We start from the raw sequence: 21,775 nt of genomic DNA, 5'->3' as shown, positions 1-21,775 counted from the left end.
CAGTGGCTATGCAGTATTTGTTTTTAAAAGCAGAGTAATGCAGGCACTTAGGAATATATTTATTCACATATGCAATGCACGAAATACGATTTGGATATGCAGAGTTGGAAATGACTTATTCGTCATATTGTAAAGCGCAGTTAACAACGCGCGCACAAACACAGGAAAGTGTAAAAGTAGAATTCGCTGCTGCAATTTGTGACATTTTAATGCACGTAAGGCAATGCGGACATTTGTCAGCGAGTTAATGCGCTTCTGCCCCACTATTTACTTGCATTCTAGGTCATACTGCACTTGCTAAGTCAGCGGGCTCCCATAATGCACTAAAATCAATAATTTCCACAAACTTCGGCCGTCAACATTCATGCGCGCGAATGAAATACTATCGCGGCTCTCCACACACACGCGTATACTTTCTCTCGCACCTTCGTATCGCTCTACGTTACTTTCCTCGCATAGTCGTGCGGTTACCGATGGTTCAGTCTTTCCGTCCAATTCTCTGCAGCCATACTTTTCTTCTGCTTAGGTTCTGGTTGCCGCGCGGGATGCAAATAACTTCTTGCCATCCTTTGTCCGGTTTCGGCACCCAACCGCACAGCAACAAGGCATTTCGGCCCTCCTGGAACGAAATTATCGCAGCTATGTGCATAGCACAACAGGCGAAACGCGCGCACTTCGCCCGGCGCGCACGAACTTTTATGGCGGCATAGGGGCGGAGCAAGGTCACATGTCACCGATCAGCCTATCGCTGGCGTCGTCGGCTGGATCACAGCCTTTCTCTACATTAAAGATATTGAGGGACTTTACCTCTATTCAGTCATTCCAGCGACGCAGGCGCCGCCACGCGGCCCTCCTCCGAAGTAGTCACCCGGTGATAGAAATCTGCGACGCACTTCGGCATTTCGGTCTGGCGGTGTGCACGGACGCACCGATGAGGAAAAAAAGGAATAGTAATCACATGTGCAGCGTGCCGCAGCGCTCAAACCGTGCCCTAGGCAATGTTCACTGCTACGGTATCCTTAAAATGTACTTCAAGACAGGCGTAACGACCTCAGGCATTGCAACCAGTTATGAAGCTCGTACTATATTTGCATGACACTGAATTGCGTACAGAGGGGATCCCACTTGTCTACAGCGATCGAGCCGAGCTCTGCGCAAGGAAGAAAATTTTTAAGGGAGGTACCGAGTTACGAAGGAACAACACGAAACGGAAGTGGAAAAACGTGAAACCCGTTCAGGCACAAGTATTTTATCCTTATTCAAATAGCTATGCTAAAGTTCAGTTCATTTGCTCCGCTGTACGCTGCTCGAGGGTCTAGGTGAGCGTGATCACCCCTGCACGTTACGAGATTTGTAACTTGTTGAATTATACAGCCGTTCTTTTTGTTTAGATTTCGAAATGTACTAAAGTTTGCTTCTTACTGCACAGTATTTTTGTTGTTGTTGTTGAAAACAGGAGCGCTGGAAAAACAACTAACATCTGTTACCGGTGTGCTCTTGCGTTTACTAAGTGTTTGCGAAAACACAAATATATGGCTTCATGCCCGTGAGAATTTTGAAGGCTAGTAACGACATACTCACCTTTACAGAGCCTGTACCTTCACGTACTGCGGCGTTAACGCACTTCCGCGAGCCCTTGATTCCACTCGTCTGCAGACACAGCGATTTGACGCTGACTCCGGTTTCGCTAATGGAATAGTAAGCTGTAGGGCTTGTTATTTTGACATGATTTTGACATGAGACGTGGAAAGGAAAGACGCTTACTTGCAACCAAGTATATTTTCAGAGACCAAAGCGATTTCACACAACCTAAGAATATTCGGGAAGAAACACGGTGTTTACCTTGTCTTCACAGCTCCTCTCAAGCTTTCTCGGTTGTGCGCCTTTGCAAAGCGGCCACAACCAAAACAAGACCCGTGGAAAGAAACACACGAAACTGTTCGCGTCCTGTGTTACTGAAGTTGCATATAAGATCCGGTCGGCTGTGGGATTGTTTACATTGGGCAGACGGGGCGCTGTGTAAGCGGCAGGCTAAGAGAACATTCTTCATTTTTAAAGGCCCTGTGCCACTCCACGCACCTTCCTGCGCACCGCAGGGATTGTGGCTGTAAGCCCCTTTTCGATAAAACCGAGATGAAAAGCAGCCTCGAAAGGGAAATCCTCGAGGCAGGCCAGATTCACGCTCGCGCTAACCTTTGTATTGGTGCTCCGTCAGTGTATCTTATGGGTAAGGAATTTACGTTCTTCGCCCTTGGCTGACGTTTCTACGCCACCTGCTCTGTCACTCTCCCCCCGAATGTTTTTTTGGAATGACTTTAGGCAGGCCACGTACTTGTACCCTTCTTGCTATGACAGCTGTCATTACTGATGTAGTGATGCATGCCCCGTTGGTAGGCGAATTATATATATATATATATATATATATATATATATCTATATATATATATATATATATATATATATATATATATATATATATATATATATATATATATATAATAAGGCGAAGCTACGTTCAGTGCCGGTCACATCATATGCTGCGGCATCAAGTCCAATAGAGACGATTTTTGCAAAGGAGAGCACAGAAGCGTTGCGGAAAAGGGGTGACGTGGACAGGAAAGACGCTCACTTCATACTAATTATATGTTCAGAGACAAACCTCCAGGAACGTTTTTGCGCATGCGCTGTCATCGAGGATTGTAAAAAAAATGTTTACATATATATATATATATATATCTATATATATACATATATATATATGTATATATATATATATATAAACATAACGTCACCCATTTCCGCGACGCTTCTGTGCTCTCCTTTGCAAAAATCGTCTCTATTGGACTTGATGCCGCATCATATGATGTGACCGGCACTGACCGTAGCTTCGCCTTCATTTACACACGTTTAAGTCTCTTTGCGAGAGAGAAAGTACGGTTTGCAGCGAAACTAGAGGGTCTGACGTGCTTTGCTGCTCGAGATGCACGCACTTGGGACATCGCCTTATCACCGTCTCGGCACCCATTTTGACCTGCCGTCGCGCCGCCTATAGTCGCTGGAATGACCGATATATACATTACGCGCATACACGTTTTGAACCACCCCCGACCTGGTGTACCGGACTGCAGCAGCAGTGGGAAAGTCGAAGGAAATGACAAAGAAAACTTCGCTTTAAAACCGAGTACTCAGTACTCGGCTTTATTGGCACACTTCAGGGCAACCACGATACTATATCCTCCACCCCATCCTCACACCACACAAAAATCACTCGCGAGGGTGGAGGCCAATGATTGGAGACATCTCTGGGAAAGAACCTTCTCGAGCTTAAACCTTCTCAGTAAAATTTACTCCCCCACATACGCAGCCAAGTGCCCGCGGCGTGGTGAAAAGCCTACCCCCTATCACACCCCACTGGAAGGTCAACATATAACAACAGTTCCCAAAATGATATATCCAAGTGCGGAGCAATAGGAGGCACTGCTGGCCAGCGACCGCTGCGAGAAGGAAACTCGTTTTGCGCAGCGAGCACGCAGGGGAGCTAGGTGCCTGATGCCTTCAGGTAGCATGTGTGCCCATTTGCCTTCACCGAAGAAGTTGACTTAGACGCAACGCCTGCGGCAGAAAGCCAAGGCCGTGAGCGGTGGCGCTGGTTAACGCTCCGCTGTTTAGTTCTAGTGGATAAGCATATGTACCTCAGCAAGTGTATGGGGAAAACGGCGCCATGGTAGCTCCATTGATAAGAGCATCACACGCGTAATGCAAAGACGGGGTTTCGTTTCCCGCCTGCGGCCAGTTCTTTTTTCATCTACTTTCATTTCCATTGATTTATCGCTAGTTTAATTCAATTAAGAACGACAAGCAATTTCCCCAATTTCTCCTTGGTGTCATTGTATCATGGCTTTTTATGATGTTCCTAACGAAAAACTGGGGCCCTAGGTTCCCTTTCTATTCATATATATATATATAAATAAATAAAGGAGAAGAAAGGAGGTTAACCGAGGAGCCTAAATGAACTAATCAAACGATAAATTAATGGAAATGACAGTGGATTAAAAAACTTGCCGGGGGTGGGAAATGATCCCACAACCTTCGCATGCGATGCTCTATCGATTGAGCGACCGCGACGCCGTCTCGCCATCCACTTTCTTGGGTATTTATGTTTCCTAGCAGAACCCTTGGAGCGTTAGCCTTGGCCTCACTGAACTTGGCGGCGGATGTGGGACGTCCTTTCTGCCGCAGGCGTCACGGGAACGTGATCTTTTTGGATGAAGGCAACTTGTCAATAAACCCACATACGCAAACTGGAGGCATCAAAGTTGCCAGATTCAAGACCCTCGTTATATATATATATATATATATATATATATATATATATATATATATATATATATATATATATATGTATATATATAATTTACCTTCTTAACGTACTTTCAAGCTCTAGAGGTTTCAGAGCAAGATCTAGAAGAATTGCAAGTTTGCGTGATTTTCATTTTATTTTGACCTTTTACCACAAAATTTCGTAAAGCACAGTTTGGACATAACACCAGCCTCATCAGCCATAATAATAATATTTGGGGTTTTACGTGCCAAAACCACTTTCTGATTATGAGGCACGCCGTAGTGGAGGAGTGCGGAAATTTTGACCACCTGGGGTTCTTTAACGTGCACCTAAATCTAAGCACACGGGTGTTTTCGCATTTCGCCCCCATCGAAATGCGGCTGCCGTGGCTGGGATTCGATCCCGCGACCTCGTGCTCAGCAGCCCAACACCATAGCCACTGAGCAACCACGGCGGGTAGCCTCATCAGCCAAACTAACCTAATGTTCTTTTTTTTCTCTTTTCAACGTTCCTTTCACGGAAAACCAATTTTCCCCCTGGCACTCGGCGGCGCTAACAACGACCCTAAGCTGCCGCATGCAGGCACGCCTGCAATGTGACAGAGGCGCTTCCGGAATGCCGTCAACGACCGCCGCGGTGCCACAGGTTCGCTCCGCTCGTATCTTCCTTAGATTGCGAAAGAACGCCTACCAAATTTTCCACGAGCACAAGTTGTGAGCGAACCGATTAGTGCGATGACATATAGACGGGAGCCACGTACGGCTGCCGCAAGTGTGAACAGAGGGAAAATACGCGCCGGACTTCTTTTCGTATTCACTCGCTATATCGGACCGCCATTTTACAAGAGCAGAGCCGCATTTCGTCGCGATCAGCTGGGCGCCGCAGGCGTCACGGCGCTCTTGTTTCCAAACATGAAGGAGGGGTCGTTATCAGCGTCCTTCTTCGCGAAACACAAAGACGCGTCTATCGCCACACTGTGTAGGACACGTATACCGCAGTCGTTGCAACTGGTATCGCAGATCGATAGCATCTGACGGAAGTAGGCGCCCTGGCAGCATTCTCTTTAATTTTTCTCTGTGTTGTCTTTCTCTGTAGATAGTGGTCGCACAGGATAAACGCATCGGCAGGCAAACGAGCCACCCTCTGTAGTTGGGTGCTGACGGCGCAGGCGAGGAAGCTTAAGACGCATCGCCCATATTGAAGGCTTTGGTTTGAAAGCCGGGAGAGGGTGGGGCGCGGGGAAGGGCGGCGGCTGAAGAGGGCGAGGCCGGCTTATTTTCTGCGCGGTTACGGAGAGCACTGGCTAGCTTAGCCCTGTCCATGTCAGTGACCCCTCCACTTAATCCTACGGTAGCGCCGAATTCCATTCAGCGTTGCTTCTACTGTGACTTTCTTCCTTCCTGCCGAGAAGCGAAGATGAGAAGATGCAGCTGTGAAGCGGGGGTAACGACCGCGAAGTCCCAGTGACAGCTGCCATGCCGCTGACGTGCGTGTGTGGGGTCATCCGCAGGATCTTTGCCTTCGGTGCCAGAATACGGCGAGTCTTCTCGGTGCGCCCTTCCGGGCCGCCTAGCTACTCAAAATTGGCAAAAGTGACGAAGCGGAAGTTCAAGGAAATGCAATGCAGGAGCCGCGGCACCGACCTACGTCGATTCCTGTTTTTGAAGACGGTCTCGAGGAAGACTCGCTCCTCTACGTCGACAGCGAAACGCGACAAAGGAAAAGCTGTGAAGTCTGACAGCAGGAGTTCACGTCACCGCGCGAGAAAGAAGCGGTCTCAAATGGCCGCGCGGAAGAGGGCAGCGGCGTTCAAGTTCACTCTGCCAGACCGAGCAAAAGAGTAAGCTAAGCCAAATGTTATTTGCTTATGTGACGTGTAACGGCCATGGTAAATGTAACTGTTCTTTAGCGCTCCTCGTGATCCGATAGTATGCCGTGGTCTTAATCCAACAAAGCCTAACGTATTATATTTGATAAGCACTGTTTGATACCTCGAAATGCTTATTTAGGTGCGAAAAACAGCGCAAACGGGGTACCACGTCTCTTACATTCTGTTGAGGAATTGCCGTTCTAAGGAGCACCGCAATACAACGAAGAATTAATGCATTACTACACTAGTTATTTAAATTTCATCATACCTTCTATTGATTTTTTTTTGCACAAGCCATCCCTCAGTGGCCAGAAATAAAGGTGACCGGGTTGTCTTGAGTTTCCTTGAGGTGGAGTGCCGTTTATAATTTCTAGGTTAAGCAAGATGAATTCTTGGATGTGTCCCTTATAGCAGCAGCTCAAAACAGGAGTGTGATCATTATGAGACGGAACACTGAATTCGTTTTCGACAGGGACAGATCGTGATGTGAACATTTGGGTATATCGTTTGACTAAGTAGCAAGTTTCCCACCGAATGTTTGGTCTCATTGAACATTTTTCCGGCCGGCGAGTATGTTTAGTCACTGCAGCCACATGAAGGTAATTTGGTTGTTCCCTTTCATATTGCTGGAAAAAGAACACGCTCATTATACCGAAAAAATCGTACAAAATAGTGGGGTCGCCGCCATTCCAACCAATTACTATCAAAATTATATAAATGTGCGCATTGTAATACGGCGCTCCGATTCAATAAAATGCCCTGAGACAGCCTTTGCATTGCAAATGTTTCGACTTCGTACCGCGCGGCAGCAACGCAAGCCTAGATTGTGTCCTAGCCAGACACGGCGAGTGCGCATAGAAATTACCTGATGTTGAGTTCGGCACTTTAAGAGTCGCCCCCACAGTGCTCTACATTGATCGGCCTTGATGGCCTTCCGCTCCACGCTTAATGCACAAGGGTTTCCCGGGAAAGAAGAGTGGTGAACAATGGGTGAGCCCTGCTTCCATTTTCTGAACAAGCAACGGGATCTCGTTGTCGATTAGCATGCAGGAGCGCTACCTTTGTTACACCAAAGTTCTTGCTTAGACCCGCCGCGGGGGCTTAGCGGCTATGGTACTGCGATGCTAAGCACGAAACCGCGGGATCAAATTCCGGCTGCGGTGGCCGCAATTCGATGGGGGCGAAATGCAAGAACGGCCCTGTCCCGTGCATTGGTTTAGAGATACCCTGGTCGTCAAAATTATCCGGAGGCCCTGACTACGCCATGCCCCCTAATAAAATTATGGTTTTGGCCCGCAAAACCTCCGAATTAAATTCATATCTTGCTTAGAAAAAGTGAGTATAGCTATGATGGACCAAGTCAACTTTTCAAGCTGACATAAGATAAGGCGGTGATGATGGATTTATGGCAAAGCCGATGGCGGGTACGGCGTCATTAATTACATTTATAGGTCGTAATTGTTTAATCAAAACTAAAGGTCTTTCTTTTTAATTTTGCACAGTGTTCCTACATAACATAAATCGACCTGTAAAGAAATACAGTCCTAGGCTTAGGTTAGGCGACAACTGAGGCTTCAGGAGGACACAGTTTCTGTGGGTCTAAGTTTGTTCGATCCCGAGCTTAGGAAGTTACCTATCTGCTTCATCTGCGCTTCTCAAGATGGAAAATTTTGACAGGACGCTTTTCTAAGGACTATCTGCGGTCAACAGTGAAATCAAATTAGCTGTAGACTTAAGATATAGAGTGTCATATCTTCTGTTATCAGTCTTTGAACAGTCAAAACGACTACAAGATCTTCTCACTGAGACGTGAAATATAGCACGCGTAATATATGGGAACATGTTACGAAACTTTTTAAATACACGCGTATTAGCAATAGTTTGAACATGGAGCCAATATCAGCTCGGTTAATCCTTAAGATAAATCGTAATGGCGAGCTTTATGCCTAGTTTTGTGCACTGTGACAAGTGGTTATGAAAGATCAGACATGCGAGAAGACCGCTGAAAAAGCTTTTACGTCTTGTTCTAGAGAATCAGACAAATAAGCAAGCAAAGTACAAGAAAACAGTAACAAAAAGGGATTGGCTATTGTTGAATGGGAATCGGCCTGGCACACGGAAGCGATGACCGAACTAAAAGAAACCTGCGACGATGCGCAGCTTCGTATAGACGGTCATTATTACCGTACGTATTCGAATGTAGGCCGCTAGTTTCCTTTAAAACGTGATGATTTGGAGTCGGGGGTTGCCTTAGATTCGAAGACGTTGCCCAGAGCAAGTTCTGTCTACGTCGACGTGCCTTGTACAAATATAATTCGCTCAATAAGGAGGAGGAGGAGACAAAGGAGAGGAAAGACAGGGAGGTTAGCCAGTGTAAGTACCGGCTGGCTACCCTGTGCTGGGGAAAGGGGTAAAGGGAATAAAAGGAGAAAGAAGAAGAGGGAAAAAAAATAAGGTAGTGAGCACTGTGAAGGAGACATCGGCCGAAATTAGACATAAAAATTGTAACAGCGCAAACACATGCAACCACCAAGTAACAAGCACGAGACACAAACGCGCTTTCAGCGCTTGTGTCTCGTGCTTGTTACTTTGTGGTTGCATGTGTTTGCGCTGCTACAATTTTTATGTCAAGTATGCACCAACTCGCCCAGAAAGAAGTTTTAATGAAGGCCGAAATTAGGACAGGTATTTCTGATAATGAGAGCATTCCGATAGTTCTGCATCTCGAGGGTGTTGCATTTTCCTTTTTCTTCTTTGCCTTCGAGTGTAATTTTCTTTTTCAATTCAGCTTGCGTTTGAGGAACGTTCGTTTATTTTCCGGCCTCTCAAATTCCTGTGGTTGGTGTAGAATCGAGGGTGGCTTATATTCTAATGAATGCAGCAGCTATGTAAATCGTGTGATTTGAACCGCCTACCAAATTAAAAATAATCCGGAAGTCAAAGTCGAAACTATCTCGGGCGAGCCAATTAAAAGCGAATGCACAGGTTTCTAACCTTCGTGTTTCTATTCGTCAGATTGCCATGCGCTCTTCTTCATTATAAAGAATGCGAAATATTTAAACTGGGTTTTACTTGCCATACTCCTTATTAATTTTGACCACCTGGGGTTCTTTAGCCATCACCTCATGCGCAGTACCAGGGCGTATTTGCATTTCGCCCCCTTGAAAATACGGCCACCGCGGCCGACATTTGGTCCCGCGACCTCGTGCTTAGCAACGGAATATCACAGCCGCTAAGCCACTGTGGCGGGTCTACACAAGAAGTGCAGTGTAACAAAGGTCTACCTTTGTTACACTGCACTGTTACACTGTTTGTGTCAGCTAATCAACAACGAGAGTCCCTTGCATGTTCGAAAAGGGCATCATGCCTCACCCATTATGCACCACTATCTTTTCCTTGAAACGTTTGGGAATTTAGCGCCGAGCGGAGGGCGATCAAGCCCGATTAATGTAGAGCACCGTGGGGGCCACTCTTAATGTGCCGAGCTGAACATCAGGTAATTTGCGTGGGATCAGAACCTCTGTCCTTTTCAGAACCCCGCCCTCTTTTTTCATTCAATAAGTAATCACTTCTCTGTGGCATACAACAACGGGTCCCTCTCTGCTATCTCGTGCTTCCTACGGGTCTACCTGGTCCTTTGTCCCGCAATTTCATTAAAATGGCTTTAGGCCCCTTTTATGGAAACCTGAACAACACATGTTTTAACGTGTGCAATGCGTTTCAAGCAATAACTTGAATATGTGATACCTGGAAACTACACCTCTGCCGCGGCTCGGCTCGGCACTGCTCAATCTTCGGGATGGGCCCACGTATGTTTAACGCGTGCTTAACCACCGCGGGTCGTTGGTTAAGCACGCGTTATGGGGAATGCTTAACGCCTGTTTCCCCTCCGCCGCGGGTCGGCCCGGTATTGCACTATCTTCGCGATTCGCCCATGTATGAAAAATTGTTGGTCTACGCGCGGCCGCGATCCACCAGATCCTAGGCATAGAAAGCTTCGCTCTAAACGTGAAAGACTATAAAGACAACACAACCATAGACAGGTCCTAGGAACGCAGGCTAAAATAAACACACATTTACTCCTGCTCACAGAGAATTTATCAATGAACTATCGATGACAAAATTTCGTAGAGCCTTCGGAGCCAATTTTTGTTGTTGTTGTTGATGGAGTTTAACCAAGGTCCAAGCTATTCTTTTGCAAAGAAAGGGCGCTTACCTTATGTCGTATATGGAGTTCATACTGCGAAATATTACTTTTTTCTGGGCATGTACACCCTTTGGGGCGTATATGTGCGACAAAATAGTCGTCATCTGTCTTGTTTGCGTTCCTTCCTTGAAAACGCTGCACTCGCTACTTTCCTGTCGAGAATGCTCTGTCATGCTGATAACGAGCATGCCGTTCGTGACGTGTAAGTACCGGGCTCACCACGTTTAAGAAAGGAAATGCGGACAAGGCAGATGACGATTATTGTGTGGCAAAAGGGCGTAATTTTGCTTAAAAGTGTAAAGGGCAGTCGATGGTATTCAATGGCGCGAGTGCAGACCACGATTTCATTTTTATACCAAGCATCCTTAATCGATCTAGCAAGGACTAGGTTTAGTAACTAAATCATTAATCAAGCCCAATGATAAGGGCGTCAGATTTCGACGTGTAACCGTATCAGTTAGAGACTTGGCATATGTGTGTTTGTGGACCACATTCTTCGCAATATCAGTTTTTTTTAATGAAAGCTGTTGAGGAGCTTCTCCTATACTTGACAACCGCGTTGCTGTCCATGCGTACACACTTTCGCCGAATTGAGTAAGAATGGAAATACCAGAAACATTATTCACCTAACGGCAGCGCTAAATACATGCCGCTGGCAACGAGAACGTCGGGCTAGCCCGGCCGAAGGAACCAAAACATCACTTGCGGCAAGTCGTCGTTATCGCCAGGAATACAGGGCGAGAACGAGACCCGTGACGGCCTCGTCGCGACTGCTCCCAGGAGGGATGCTTCATCAGCTGCCACTGCCACTGTGCAGCCAATTCCGCTCATCAACCAGTCATTGTTCAATCACTTCAGGACAAGATCTTATAATAAGGTAGAGAGAGGGAGAGAGAGGTATATGTAAAAACTATTTTTTTATTATTTTTTACGCTTCTGTATGTGGAATAATACTCCTAGGATCTGCTTTTTGTGTTTATACTTCATTGTTAATACTACGACTCGACTTTGTTAATACTTTCTGTTCCTAGGATTTCTACTGCTGTTGCTAACCGTATTAAGTGTACTTTTTCTATGTATTTATTGTTGGAGGTCCCTCCCCAGTCTATGACTATGTGACCTCCTAGAGTTACTTTTTCTGTAAAACATTTCAAGCGCATCAATAAACTGAAACTGAAGCACAGTGCCATGATGACCCTCGTACTCACGCAAATTGGAAGACCCACTGAAAGAAAAAAAAAACACATGATGAGGAAAACATTGCATGGCATGTCAGTATAACCGGAATATCAGATTCCTGTAAAGTGTGTGTACGCTGTGATATCTCAAAGAGAACAAAATATTTCATCCACGATGCCTACCTTGCCAGAGAAACGGCTTAACTGTACGATGTTCCACAGTGCACAATGCTTTATGGAATATACATTGTCGCACATCAGCGGGAAAACGCAGCACCTCATCATATTCAAACGTGTACTTGTTTATCTTATTCGGATCACCGCTTTTCACCGTCTAACAAATGTTATCGCTCAGCGCGGGACACGCCCGCGTGTATCGGAAGTTTCTCGAATGTTATCGATGGCTTTTTCTTCTGTCTGTTACTGAATCTTGCATAATGTGATTGCATGTGCGACGTGAATTGTGTAGAATGCTTTGGAAGACGCGCGGGCACCATTGATTACTGTGGAACCTTTAATGACTGATGTATAAAAGCCGACGCGCTTGACCGGCATATCAGATTTCGACGACCGCCGACCGTGTTCGCCACTATTGCTGTGCTTTGAGTGCAACTTGCCTTTGTGTGCACAAGTTCGCCCAATAAAAGTCAATTTCGTCATTTACAGTTTTACAACTGTAATATTCGCCGTCACTACTATGCGACATCTGGTGGAGGTGCTAGTGCGTTCATGTACCGGACGCCGCCGCAAAGCCATGAGCCAGCTATCCATGCCAGCTATCCAAAGCCAGCCAGCCATGAGCCGCAGGCTGCAAGGACTACGCCCGAAGCACGGACCTCTGCCTGAGAAGATCGGGCAGTGCACGGCCACGACACCAGTTACAATGATAGCCCCAGTGTGGCCAACACCAATGGTGCTGCAGCAGTCCAGGGAGCCACCTACGTTCCATGGTTCAACATTTGAGGACTTGGAAAGGTGGCTGGAGACATATGAGAGGGTGGTTACATTTAACAGCTGGAACAGCGATGACAAGCTATGACATGTCTTTTTCGCATTGGAAGACGCCACCAGGACATGTTTCGATAATCGAGAAGCCACTTTAACGACATGAGACCGGTTGCGAAGCGGGTTCCTGCAGGCATTTGCAAGAGTCCCGCGAAAAGAGCGAGCGCAAGCTCTACTAGGAACCTGAACGCAGCTGCCCATTGAGACCATCACGATCTTCACGGAGCAGAGCGATGGCCCGTCTATTCCGGCACGCTGACCCGGAAATGTCCGAGGAGAAGAAATACCGCCTACTCACGCATGGTGGGAAAGAGGAACTTTTCGCCGGAATGATACGAAGCCTACCAAAGAACGTCGACGAGTTTCTCCGCGAAGCCATCAGCATCGAGAAGACACTAGAAATGCGGGACCAGCAATTAAACCGCCGCACGAACTCAACTAATTTCGTCAGAGTTCAATTACTGGCCACCAACGACCTGCGCGAGTCTATTAGAACGGTTGTGCGGGAGGAGCTTCAGAACCTGTTCTCTTCCTCGCAGCCTCTAGTGGCTTCGCTTGCCGACATCGTACGCGAGGAGCTCCAACAATCGCTCGTAGTACCTCAATCGCCGCAGCCTCCGCGAAAGCGCTGACGTACGCTACCGTAGCCTGCTGCCACGTTCCCCCTTCGCGCCTGCGCCAAGTCACAGTGACGCCACGATTCCGTCGTCCACCACCACTACCGCCATCACGCCAACCTATCGCCCCGCGCAGCATTCCAAGAAATACTGACGTTTGACGAGCCCCCGACCACCGTACGCCTTGCTATCACAGCGGAGAAGACGGCCACATCTACCGCCGATGTCCTTACCGGCAGATGGGACTTTGAGTGTTCTCCGTCAACGCACCGCGCCCTCAGGAAAGTGAACGCCCTCGTGATATCGCCGACTACATCGCCACTACTCAGTGGCGCCTCGACGACCTTCCCGTTCGCCGTCACCAGACCGCTGCCTGTCGCCGCAGCTTCGTCCATACCCTGGCCCAGCCCGGGGCAGGTCCATCATCCCTTATCCGGAAGACTAAAAGCAACAACTGATGGAGGTGCGGTTGCTTTTCCTCGAACTGACGGAAATCCTCCGTCGCCGACGAAGACGCCGTAGAGACTATCTCGACGACATAACGACACGCCGCCATCCCGACGAAGCCTGGAAGCAAAGAATAAACCGATCTGACGACGCGACGTATACCAGCCACACTTTAACGCGATGCAGCGGTGATCCGACGCCAAGACTTCACTGCAACGCAACGCAAAGGACCACCAACCTCGACGTGCTTCTCTGCGGTCACGCAGTCACCCCCTTTGTGGAAACAGGAGCCGACTACTCCGTCATCAGTGGATTGTTCGCCGCCAAGCTGAAGAAAGCCATGACTGCATGGGACGGGCCTCAAATTCGGACAGCTGGAGGACACCTCATAACGCCGACGGGAATCTGCAGCGCAAGAATTGTAGTAAATGCCCGGACCTTCCCTGCAACTCTCGTCCTTCAACAGTGCTCGCGAAACGTGATTCTCGGCATGGACATCCTGGACCAACACGGTGCCGTCATCGATCTGAGGTCGAATTCGATAACGCTGTCCTCAGACCAAGCGATGCCGATGGAGAGCCCTTGCAGTCAGCGTGCCTTGAGTGTACTTGAGGACCAAGTCAGCATCCGGCCTCGCTCCAGCGTTGTCACTTCTGTGGGCAGTGACGCACCCGCAGACGTAGAAGGCGTCATCGAGGGCGACCAACGTCTACTGCTCGACCATGAAATTTGCGTCGCAAGAGGGATCGTTTGGCTGCACGGAAGGAAAGCGAATGTGATGCTGACGAACTTCAGCCAGCAGTTCAAGCACATAAACAAAGGCGCGATGATCGCATACATCAAGGAAATTGTGGATATCAGCAGTGGGTTTGTCCTCTCAGATTCTGCCGTATCTACCCCGACGATGATAGTTCTCGAGTCATATTTCGACATAAATCCAAATCTCCTCCTTTTCCGACGAAACAAAGGCTGCTTTTCGACGTCATCGAGTATTCGAGAAACACCAGTTGCAAAGCATCGCATAATATTCGACCATCCCGCCAGAGCCTTTACCGAGTTTCGACGTGAGAACGTGAAGCTATTAGGCGACAATTCGACGAAATACTGCGCGATGATATGGTCCAGCCGTCGAAAAGCCCGTGGACGTCTCCTGTAGTCTTGGTGAAGAAAAAGTACGGAATCCTACGTTTCTGCATCGATTATCGTCGATTGAAGAAGATCACGAAGGACGTATACCCTCTCGCACGGATAGACGACGCATTGGATCGGCTCTGCAATGCTAAATACTCCTCGCTGATGAACCTCAAGTTTGGCTACTGGCAAATAGCAGTCTACGAGAGAGACTGCGAAAAACCGCCTTCATCACGCCAGATGGCATCTATAAGTCCATGGTTATGTCATGTGGACTGTGCTCGGCACCAGCAACGTTCTAGCGCGTCATGGACAAGGTGTTAACAAGAATGAAGAGGCAGACCTATGTTGTTTACTCGGACGACGTCGTCGTCTTCGCCGGCAGTTTCAATGACCACCTTAGCCGGCTTGGGACAGTACTAGAAGCCATTAAGTCATCAGGGCTCACTCTGTAGCAGGAAAAGTGCCGCTTCGCTTACGATGAGCTCTTGTTCCTTGGTCACGTCTTCAGCAAATCTGGAATACGTCCCGTGCGTAGATTCCTTGGCGTCAAGGAGTTTTCACGCATCGCTGTTCCGCTGACGCATAGAATTGTGATGCCGAGTTCACATGAGAAATGCCTCAAGTCGACTCATTTCAAGAACTTAAACTTCGACAAGCGCGCTGATACCTAAATACACACTGACGCCAGTAGCCTGGGCCTCGGTCCCGTCCTTGTCCAGAGGAAAGATGAACGTGAACAGGTGATAGCTTACGCTAGCCGGTTGCTGTCAAAAGGGGAAGGCAATTCTTTTACGACCCAAAAGGAATGCCTCGCCATCGTTTGGGCGCCAGCAATATTTCCCCCTTACCTATATGGCAGGTGAAACAGTCGTCAGCGATCACCACGCGTTGGGTTGCCTAGCCAATTTAAAGGACCGTTCAGGACGCCTGGTGCGGTGGAGCCTCGCTGCAAAGATATGACATCACTGTAATCTGGACGCCCGGACAATAACACTGTGATGCCTACTGCCTATCACGAGCCCCCACTGACGCACGGCCGCAAGACGACGAGAATGACGACGCCTTCATTGGAATAATAAGCACGGAAGATTTGGCTGAACAGCAACAAGCAGACCCGGAGCTAAAAGCCTCGTCGAGTGATTGGAAGGGAACACCGACGTTGTCCTTAGGGCATTTCAGCGAGGATTATCTTCGTCCTCGCTTCGAAACAACCTACTCGTAAAACGAGACTAATCCGCAGCAACTACCTTCTTGTTCCCTCAGCGCTGCGTCCCGAAGTACTGCACGCCCTACATGGCAATCCGACCGCTCGGCACCTCGGATTCTCTCATGCTGTCGAGGATACAGGAAAAGTATAATTGGCCGCGCCTTCCCGCCAACGTCATCCGTTATGTCAAGACATGATGAGCCTGTCAGCGACCGAAGACACCACCGACAAGGATTACTACAGCCGATCAAGCCTCCTTGCCGACTATTTCAGCAGATCGGCATGGACTTGTTGAGGCGCTTTCCGACGACAACATCCGGAAATGAGTGGATCGTCGTGACGAAGGACTACCTCACCCGCTTCGCTGAAACGAAAGCTCTGCTGAAAGGTAGTGCAGACGAAGTGTCGAAATTCTTCGTTGAGAACATCCTGCTGCGACATGGCGCCGCAGAGGTCCTAAACACCGGCAGCGGAACGGCCTTTACGGCGGAGCTCACGAAAGTCATTCTGCAATACAGCCAGGCAAGCCACAGGAGGACAACTGCCTACTACCCATGGACGAATGGTCTTACGGAGCTCCTGAATAAGACTCTCGCCGACATGCTAGCAATGTACGTGGACGTCGAGCACAAGACGTGGGATGCCGTCGTTCCGTACCTAACGTTCGCTTACAACACGTAGGTGCAAGAAACGAATCAGATCATGCCGTTCAAGCTGGTTTACAGCAGGAACTCGACGACGACTCTTGACGCCATGCTACCGCATGTCACCGACGAACACAATCTTTAGATGTCGCCACCTATCTCCAGCGCGCCGAAGAAGCCCGACAGCTCGACCGCCTGCGGATCAAGTATCAGCAGAGGACAGACTGCTGACACTAGAGCCTTCTACGACGCTACGTCGAGTGCCAGCCCGGCGACCGTGTTTGGGTTTCGACCCCTATACGCTGACGAGGACTTTGCGAGGAGCTTTTAGGCAGCTATTTCGGACCTTACAAGATCACCCGACGCATTGGAACACGCGACTATAAGGTCGTGCCAGACGGTATTTCGCTTTTACAGCGGCGCCGCTCACGGCCTGAAATAGTCCACGTTGTGCGACTTAAACCGTTCTACCAGCGCCAACGAACTTTGAGACTTTTCATAGCTCAACTTTTGACGTTCTTTTTTTTGGAGTGTACTAATTTGGATTTTGTTTCTTTGTTGTTTTGTTGCTGTTTAATAAGAGGCCTTTGTTTCTTTCGCCCTCCTGTTATGATCTTTAGCTTTTTGAGAGGGGGACATTGACATATCTACGTGTTTATCTTTTTCGGGTGACCGCTTTATAGCGTGTAACAAATGCTATCGCTCAGCGCGGGACGCGCCCGCGTGTATCGGAAGTTTCGCGAATGTTATCGATGGTTCGGTCTGCTCTCTATTGTCACCGAGGCTTGTGTAATGTGATTACGTGTGCGACGCGAATTCTATACAACTTTCTGGAGGACGCGCGGTCACCAGCGATTACTGTGGAGCCTTCGAAGGACCCTGTTTAAAAGCCGACGCGCTTGACCGGCATATCATGGGCATATCAGATTTCGACGATCGCCGACCGTGTTCGCCGCTGTTGCTGTGCTTTGAGTGTAACTTGCTTTTATGGGCGCAAGTTCACCCAATAATGTGTCCGTTTCGTCATTCACAGTTTCACAGCTGTATTATTCGCCGTCACTACTACCCGACAATATTAAAGGGGTCAATAACTGATGTTTACGGCAGTTTCTTTTAGTACAATGCAAAATAAGGCATCGAGGGATCCCGGTAAGCCGTCGTGGTAGTCCTTTATACGTGACTTTCTGTGCAAGTTCAAGATTACAATGCGTGATCGAAGCGCCGGTATGCTGTGCAGTTATGTCATCATTAAAGAGATGGTTTTCATTTTTTCGTATTATAACGCATTTTCATCAGTTGGCTATATCTAGCGTTGCCGCGACGTGGCGTTCGATGGCTGTTTGAGCAAGGCCTGTGTTTGAGAAGTACTTAACACCAGCTATTGCAGCACGGTCTGAAATATGCATATCGCTGGACCATATCATATCACTGTTCACTAATATGCAGAGTGCAGAGTCCGGTGCGCCGTTGCTACATACATACGCTTATGACAGGAACGAAAGCAAAGGTGCAAGCAGCGCTCAACAACAATTCTGAAATGAAAACACGTTATGACGGGGATTCAGATTTATGAACGCGTGGTGCGTGTTGGTATTGTATTTTGAAAACCGTCTTTTTACGTCCTCGATGGTTTTTAGTCCTGTAGAGAATGAATTTTGAAGCTTTCAATGGTAGTTGCTGTGAAATTCCTGCATATAGCAACATTAATTGTTCGGTATTTACTGCAAGCAGTCAAGTAGCAAAATTCAGTAAAGTCCGCATATGACCGTATTGAAAGGCACAATGAAGCGTCCCGGAAGAATAATATAGAAAAAAAAAACGTATATTCCAGCTCTCGTATGACAACGTATGTTGCACTGTATATGTAGGTGTACATTAAATAGTGCGAAATACAAGTGCTGTAGTCGACCAGAACTGCTTTAGGAAATTATATATATATATATATATATATATATATATATATATATATATATATATATATATATATATATATATATATATATATATATATATAATTTACTGCGCGTTACGTGAGTCACACTACATGCTACTAATTCAAACCTTCCACTTCTTGTGGCCCCCGCAAGAAAAAAGCGAAAAGAGAAAATTAGGTAAATAATAGAAACGCCAAAACAGAGGCCTCGTAATGAAATTGTGCCTACATATATAAGTTACTTGTGTGCTTCAGTGCATGAAACGACGTTTGTTAACGAATTAACTGGAACGCCAATGCATTTCTCCGCAAAGTTCGAGAATTTATATCTTAAAACTGGTGTCATCTTGAAACTTCGTTCCAAGTGGCTCCTCCTTGCAAACTCTACTGCTAGAATTTGTAAATTGCAATATGGGCTATGAAGTAATTAGTTAAAAACTTAATTAATGAATTATTATTAATTAGCCATGGAGGCCGCATTTCTATGTGGACTAATTGCGAAAACACCCGTGTACTTAGCTTTAGGTGCACGTTAAAGAATCCCAGGCGGTCCAAATTTCCGGAGTCCTCCACTACGGCATGCCTCATAATCAGAAAGTGGTTTTGGCACGTAAAAACCACATAATTAAATTATTTATTATTAATAATTAGCCGCTTTTGCATATCAATTTTTTGTGCAAGTATTGTCCACCGCATCGAGTAGACCGGCTCATCAACTAGAATTGTGATATCTGCCACAGGCAACTCCTAAAGATTTTTAATGTGTTCCTGAAATACCCTGTATATCCGCCTGATAGTAATGTCATATGTAGCTGTAGATTGAACGCCTAAGAAAAAAATCGAATCTACGTGATTAGCAGTGTACAACTCATGTACTCGCTGTAGCGACTTCAAAAAGCGAACGTAGCGGCTGAAAAAATTCTCCAGGAACCACCGACCGTTCGTAATGTAAGCACATGAACTTGCGCTCTAATAACGCAATGACGCGCTTGAAGGCGTATGTTTGTTGCCGTAAGGATATTTAGGTCGCGTTTTCTGTTTCGTGGTGTAATTCCGTAGAGATCAGAGCCACTAACAAGCTCACGTGTGGCCATGGTACAGGTTGATATACGTACTAGGCCGAGTCGTCGTACGTGTGCTGCCGTCAGCGGCGTGAGTGCTGGCGTGGAAAGCGATTGCCATCCTCCTCTCCTACAGCCACCGCAGGGTTGGCGGGAGGAGGGTGGTATTTCCCGAGCTCTCCCCCAGAGATTTCCTAAGCCTTCAGAGGCCCTAACTCTGATGCGCGAGAGCCCTTGAGTCTCAAGGCGTCGTAGCAGTTGGCGTTCGAATACGGACGCGTCCCGCAACGCATGGGTTGCGCGAGAACGCGTGCTCGTCGTATCGGCGCATCTGCAATGGTGGTGGAAGTCGCGGACAACCACGAAAGCGGACGAGGAAGCCAAATAAAGCTATTCACTTTGATTTTTTTTCTTGATCTGAGGATCAAGTCTTTTATGCGAAGCATATTAACGTAGGTTTCGGGCCTTCGCGCGACGCCCGGCGGTGGCCACCATTGACCCTGAAGTGGGGTCACATGACGTCACGTGATGACGTCACACAGGCTGCATCATCCTCATCAGCCTGGTTACGCCCACTGCAGGGCAAAGGCCTCTCCCATACTTCTCCAACAACCCCGGTCATGTACTAATTGTGGCCATGCCGTCCCTGCAAACTTCTTAATCTCATCCGCCCACCTAACTTTCTGCCGCCCCCTGCTACGCTTCCCTTCCCTTGGGATCCAGTCCGTAACCCTTAATGCAGCGGTGGCGTAGAGGTAGAACACCCGCCTCGCGTGCAAGAGGTCCGTGGTTCGAATCCCGGTGCCGGCAATTTTCCACCGGATTAAAAAAAAAATCCGCGTATTCATAAAATTGCACACAGGCCTGGAGTGTGGCCTGATCCCGGTGACCAGAGCCGGTAACGCACTCCCTCACCAGAGCAGGATTGGCCACCCTGGTGCAGTACTTGGCCACAACCTCCTATATGAACACAACAATCAAACAGGCTGCAGGTGGGGCCTCATATCGCGCCGTCGGTCGCCTCCCGGCGGTGGCCACCATTGACCTTCAAGTGACCTTCAAGTAGGTCACGTGGCATGACGTCACGTGATGACGTCACACTGGCTGCAGATGGGGCCTCATATCGCGCCGTCGGACGTCGCCCGGCGGAGGCCTCCACGCTTCGGTTCGCGCCGTCGCGCGCGACGCGGCGGCGGCGCCACCATCGCTGCATCACGTGATATGTGACGTCACGCCAGGGATGAAGCGGCGCGCGCCCGCCGTCGCGTCAGTCTCTGTGCCCGCAACCGCGCCAGCGTCTTTGCGCCGGGCGTGTATGCGGTCAAGATGCCTCCAAACGCTAAGGATACGCTAAAGTTAAGCCCAGTGGATGCTTCGCATCCACTGGGCTTAACCTTGATAAGCCTTCAATTTTTAAACTGTGCCTTGCCATGTCGTATGTCGCCGGGGCAGTCGTAATAAAGCGTAAGCCTAACACGCTTCCACACTGAAGTTATTTAGAAGAAGAAAAAAACGCTGTGAGAAAATAGTGTGACATTAACTGCCGCGAATAAGCTTCAGATTGCCAGTTCAGTACAACACTGTGGCGCATCCGATTTGTTTTGTTTCTTTTGCAGGTACCGAAGCGGCACGTTCGAGAAATTTCCAGGCCTGCTTTTCCTGGCACGGAAGCTGAGAAGGTTTTGCAAACGCGGAAGCAGTCATTATTAAGACGTCTTTTTTTAATGCCATCAACAACATCGATATTATTCAAACTATTGTATATACCATGTGCATATAGCCTGCCATAGACATAATAAATCGACTGCATTCGGAAACGCTTCTGACATTATTCTTAATCTCCATTCTTAATTCAATACATATTTCCCGATTAAAATTTTGCAACTTTAATTACAGTAGTCATTTGTAATATAACTAACTCGGTCTTCGCCGAGGGATATCTGTCTAAAAATTACACATGGTAGAGAAAAAGAAGCTTCTTCCGTGCAGTATTAGAACACCTCTGCTTCCGAAATCATACTTTGGAGCCACTACAGACGTTTTTTATGGCATGGAAATAATGTTACCATGCCATATTGCAAGTTTACTGCACACACAGTGTACTGAGTAGTAAAAGGAAAACTCAGTATT

The 21,775-nt window shown here is 47.8% G+C and overlaps 1 long non-coding RNA gene across 1 annotated transcript; it reads left to right on the top strand.

Annotated features, from left to right (window-relative positions):
* Window positions 1-5,312: 5,312 nt before the first annotated feature.
* LOC142574152 (uncharacterized) lies at window positions 5,313-21,462 on the top strand. The gene is made up of 2 exons (XR_012826439.1): window positions 5,313-6,182; window positions 21,262-21,462. It is a non-coding gene; the product is annotated as an uncharacterized LOC142574152 (long non-coding RNA).
* Window positions 21,463-21,775: the final 313 nt, after the last annotated feature.

The sequence above is a fragment of the Dermacentor variabilis genome, chromosome 3 (assembly GCF_050947875.1).
Source record: "Dermacentor variabilis isolate Ectoservices chromosome 3, ASM5094787v1, whole genome shotgun sequence".
NCBI classification, from domain to species: Eukaryota; Metazoa; Arthropoda; class Arachnida; order Ixodida; family Ixodidae; genus Dermacentor; species Dermacentor variabilis.
This window is presented reverse-complemented; position numbering and strand designations above follow the sequence as displayed.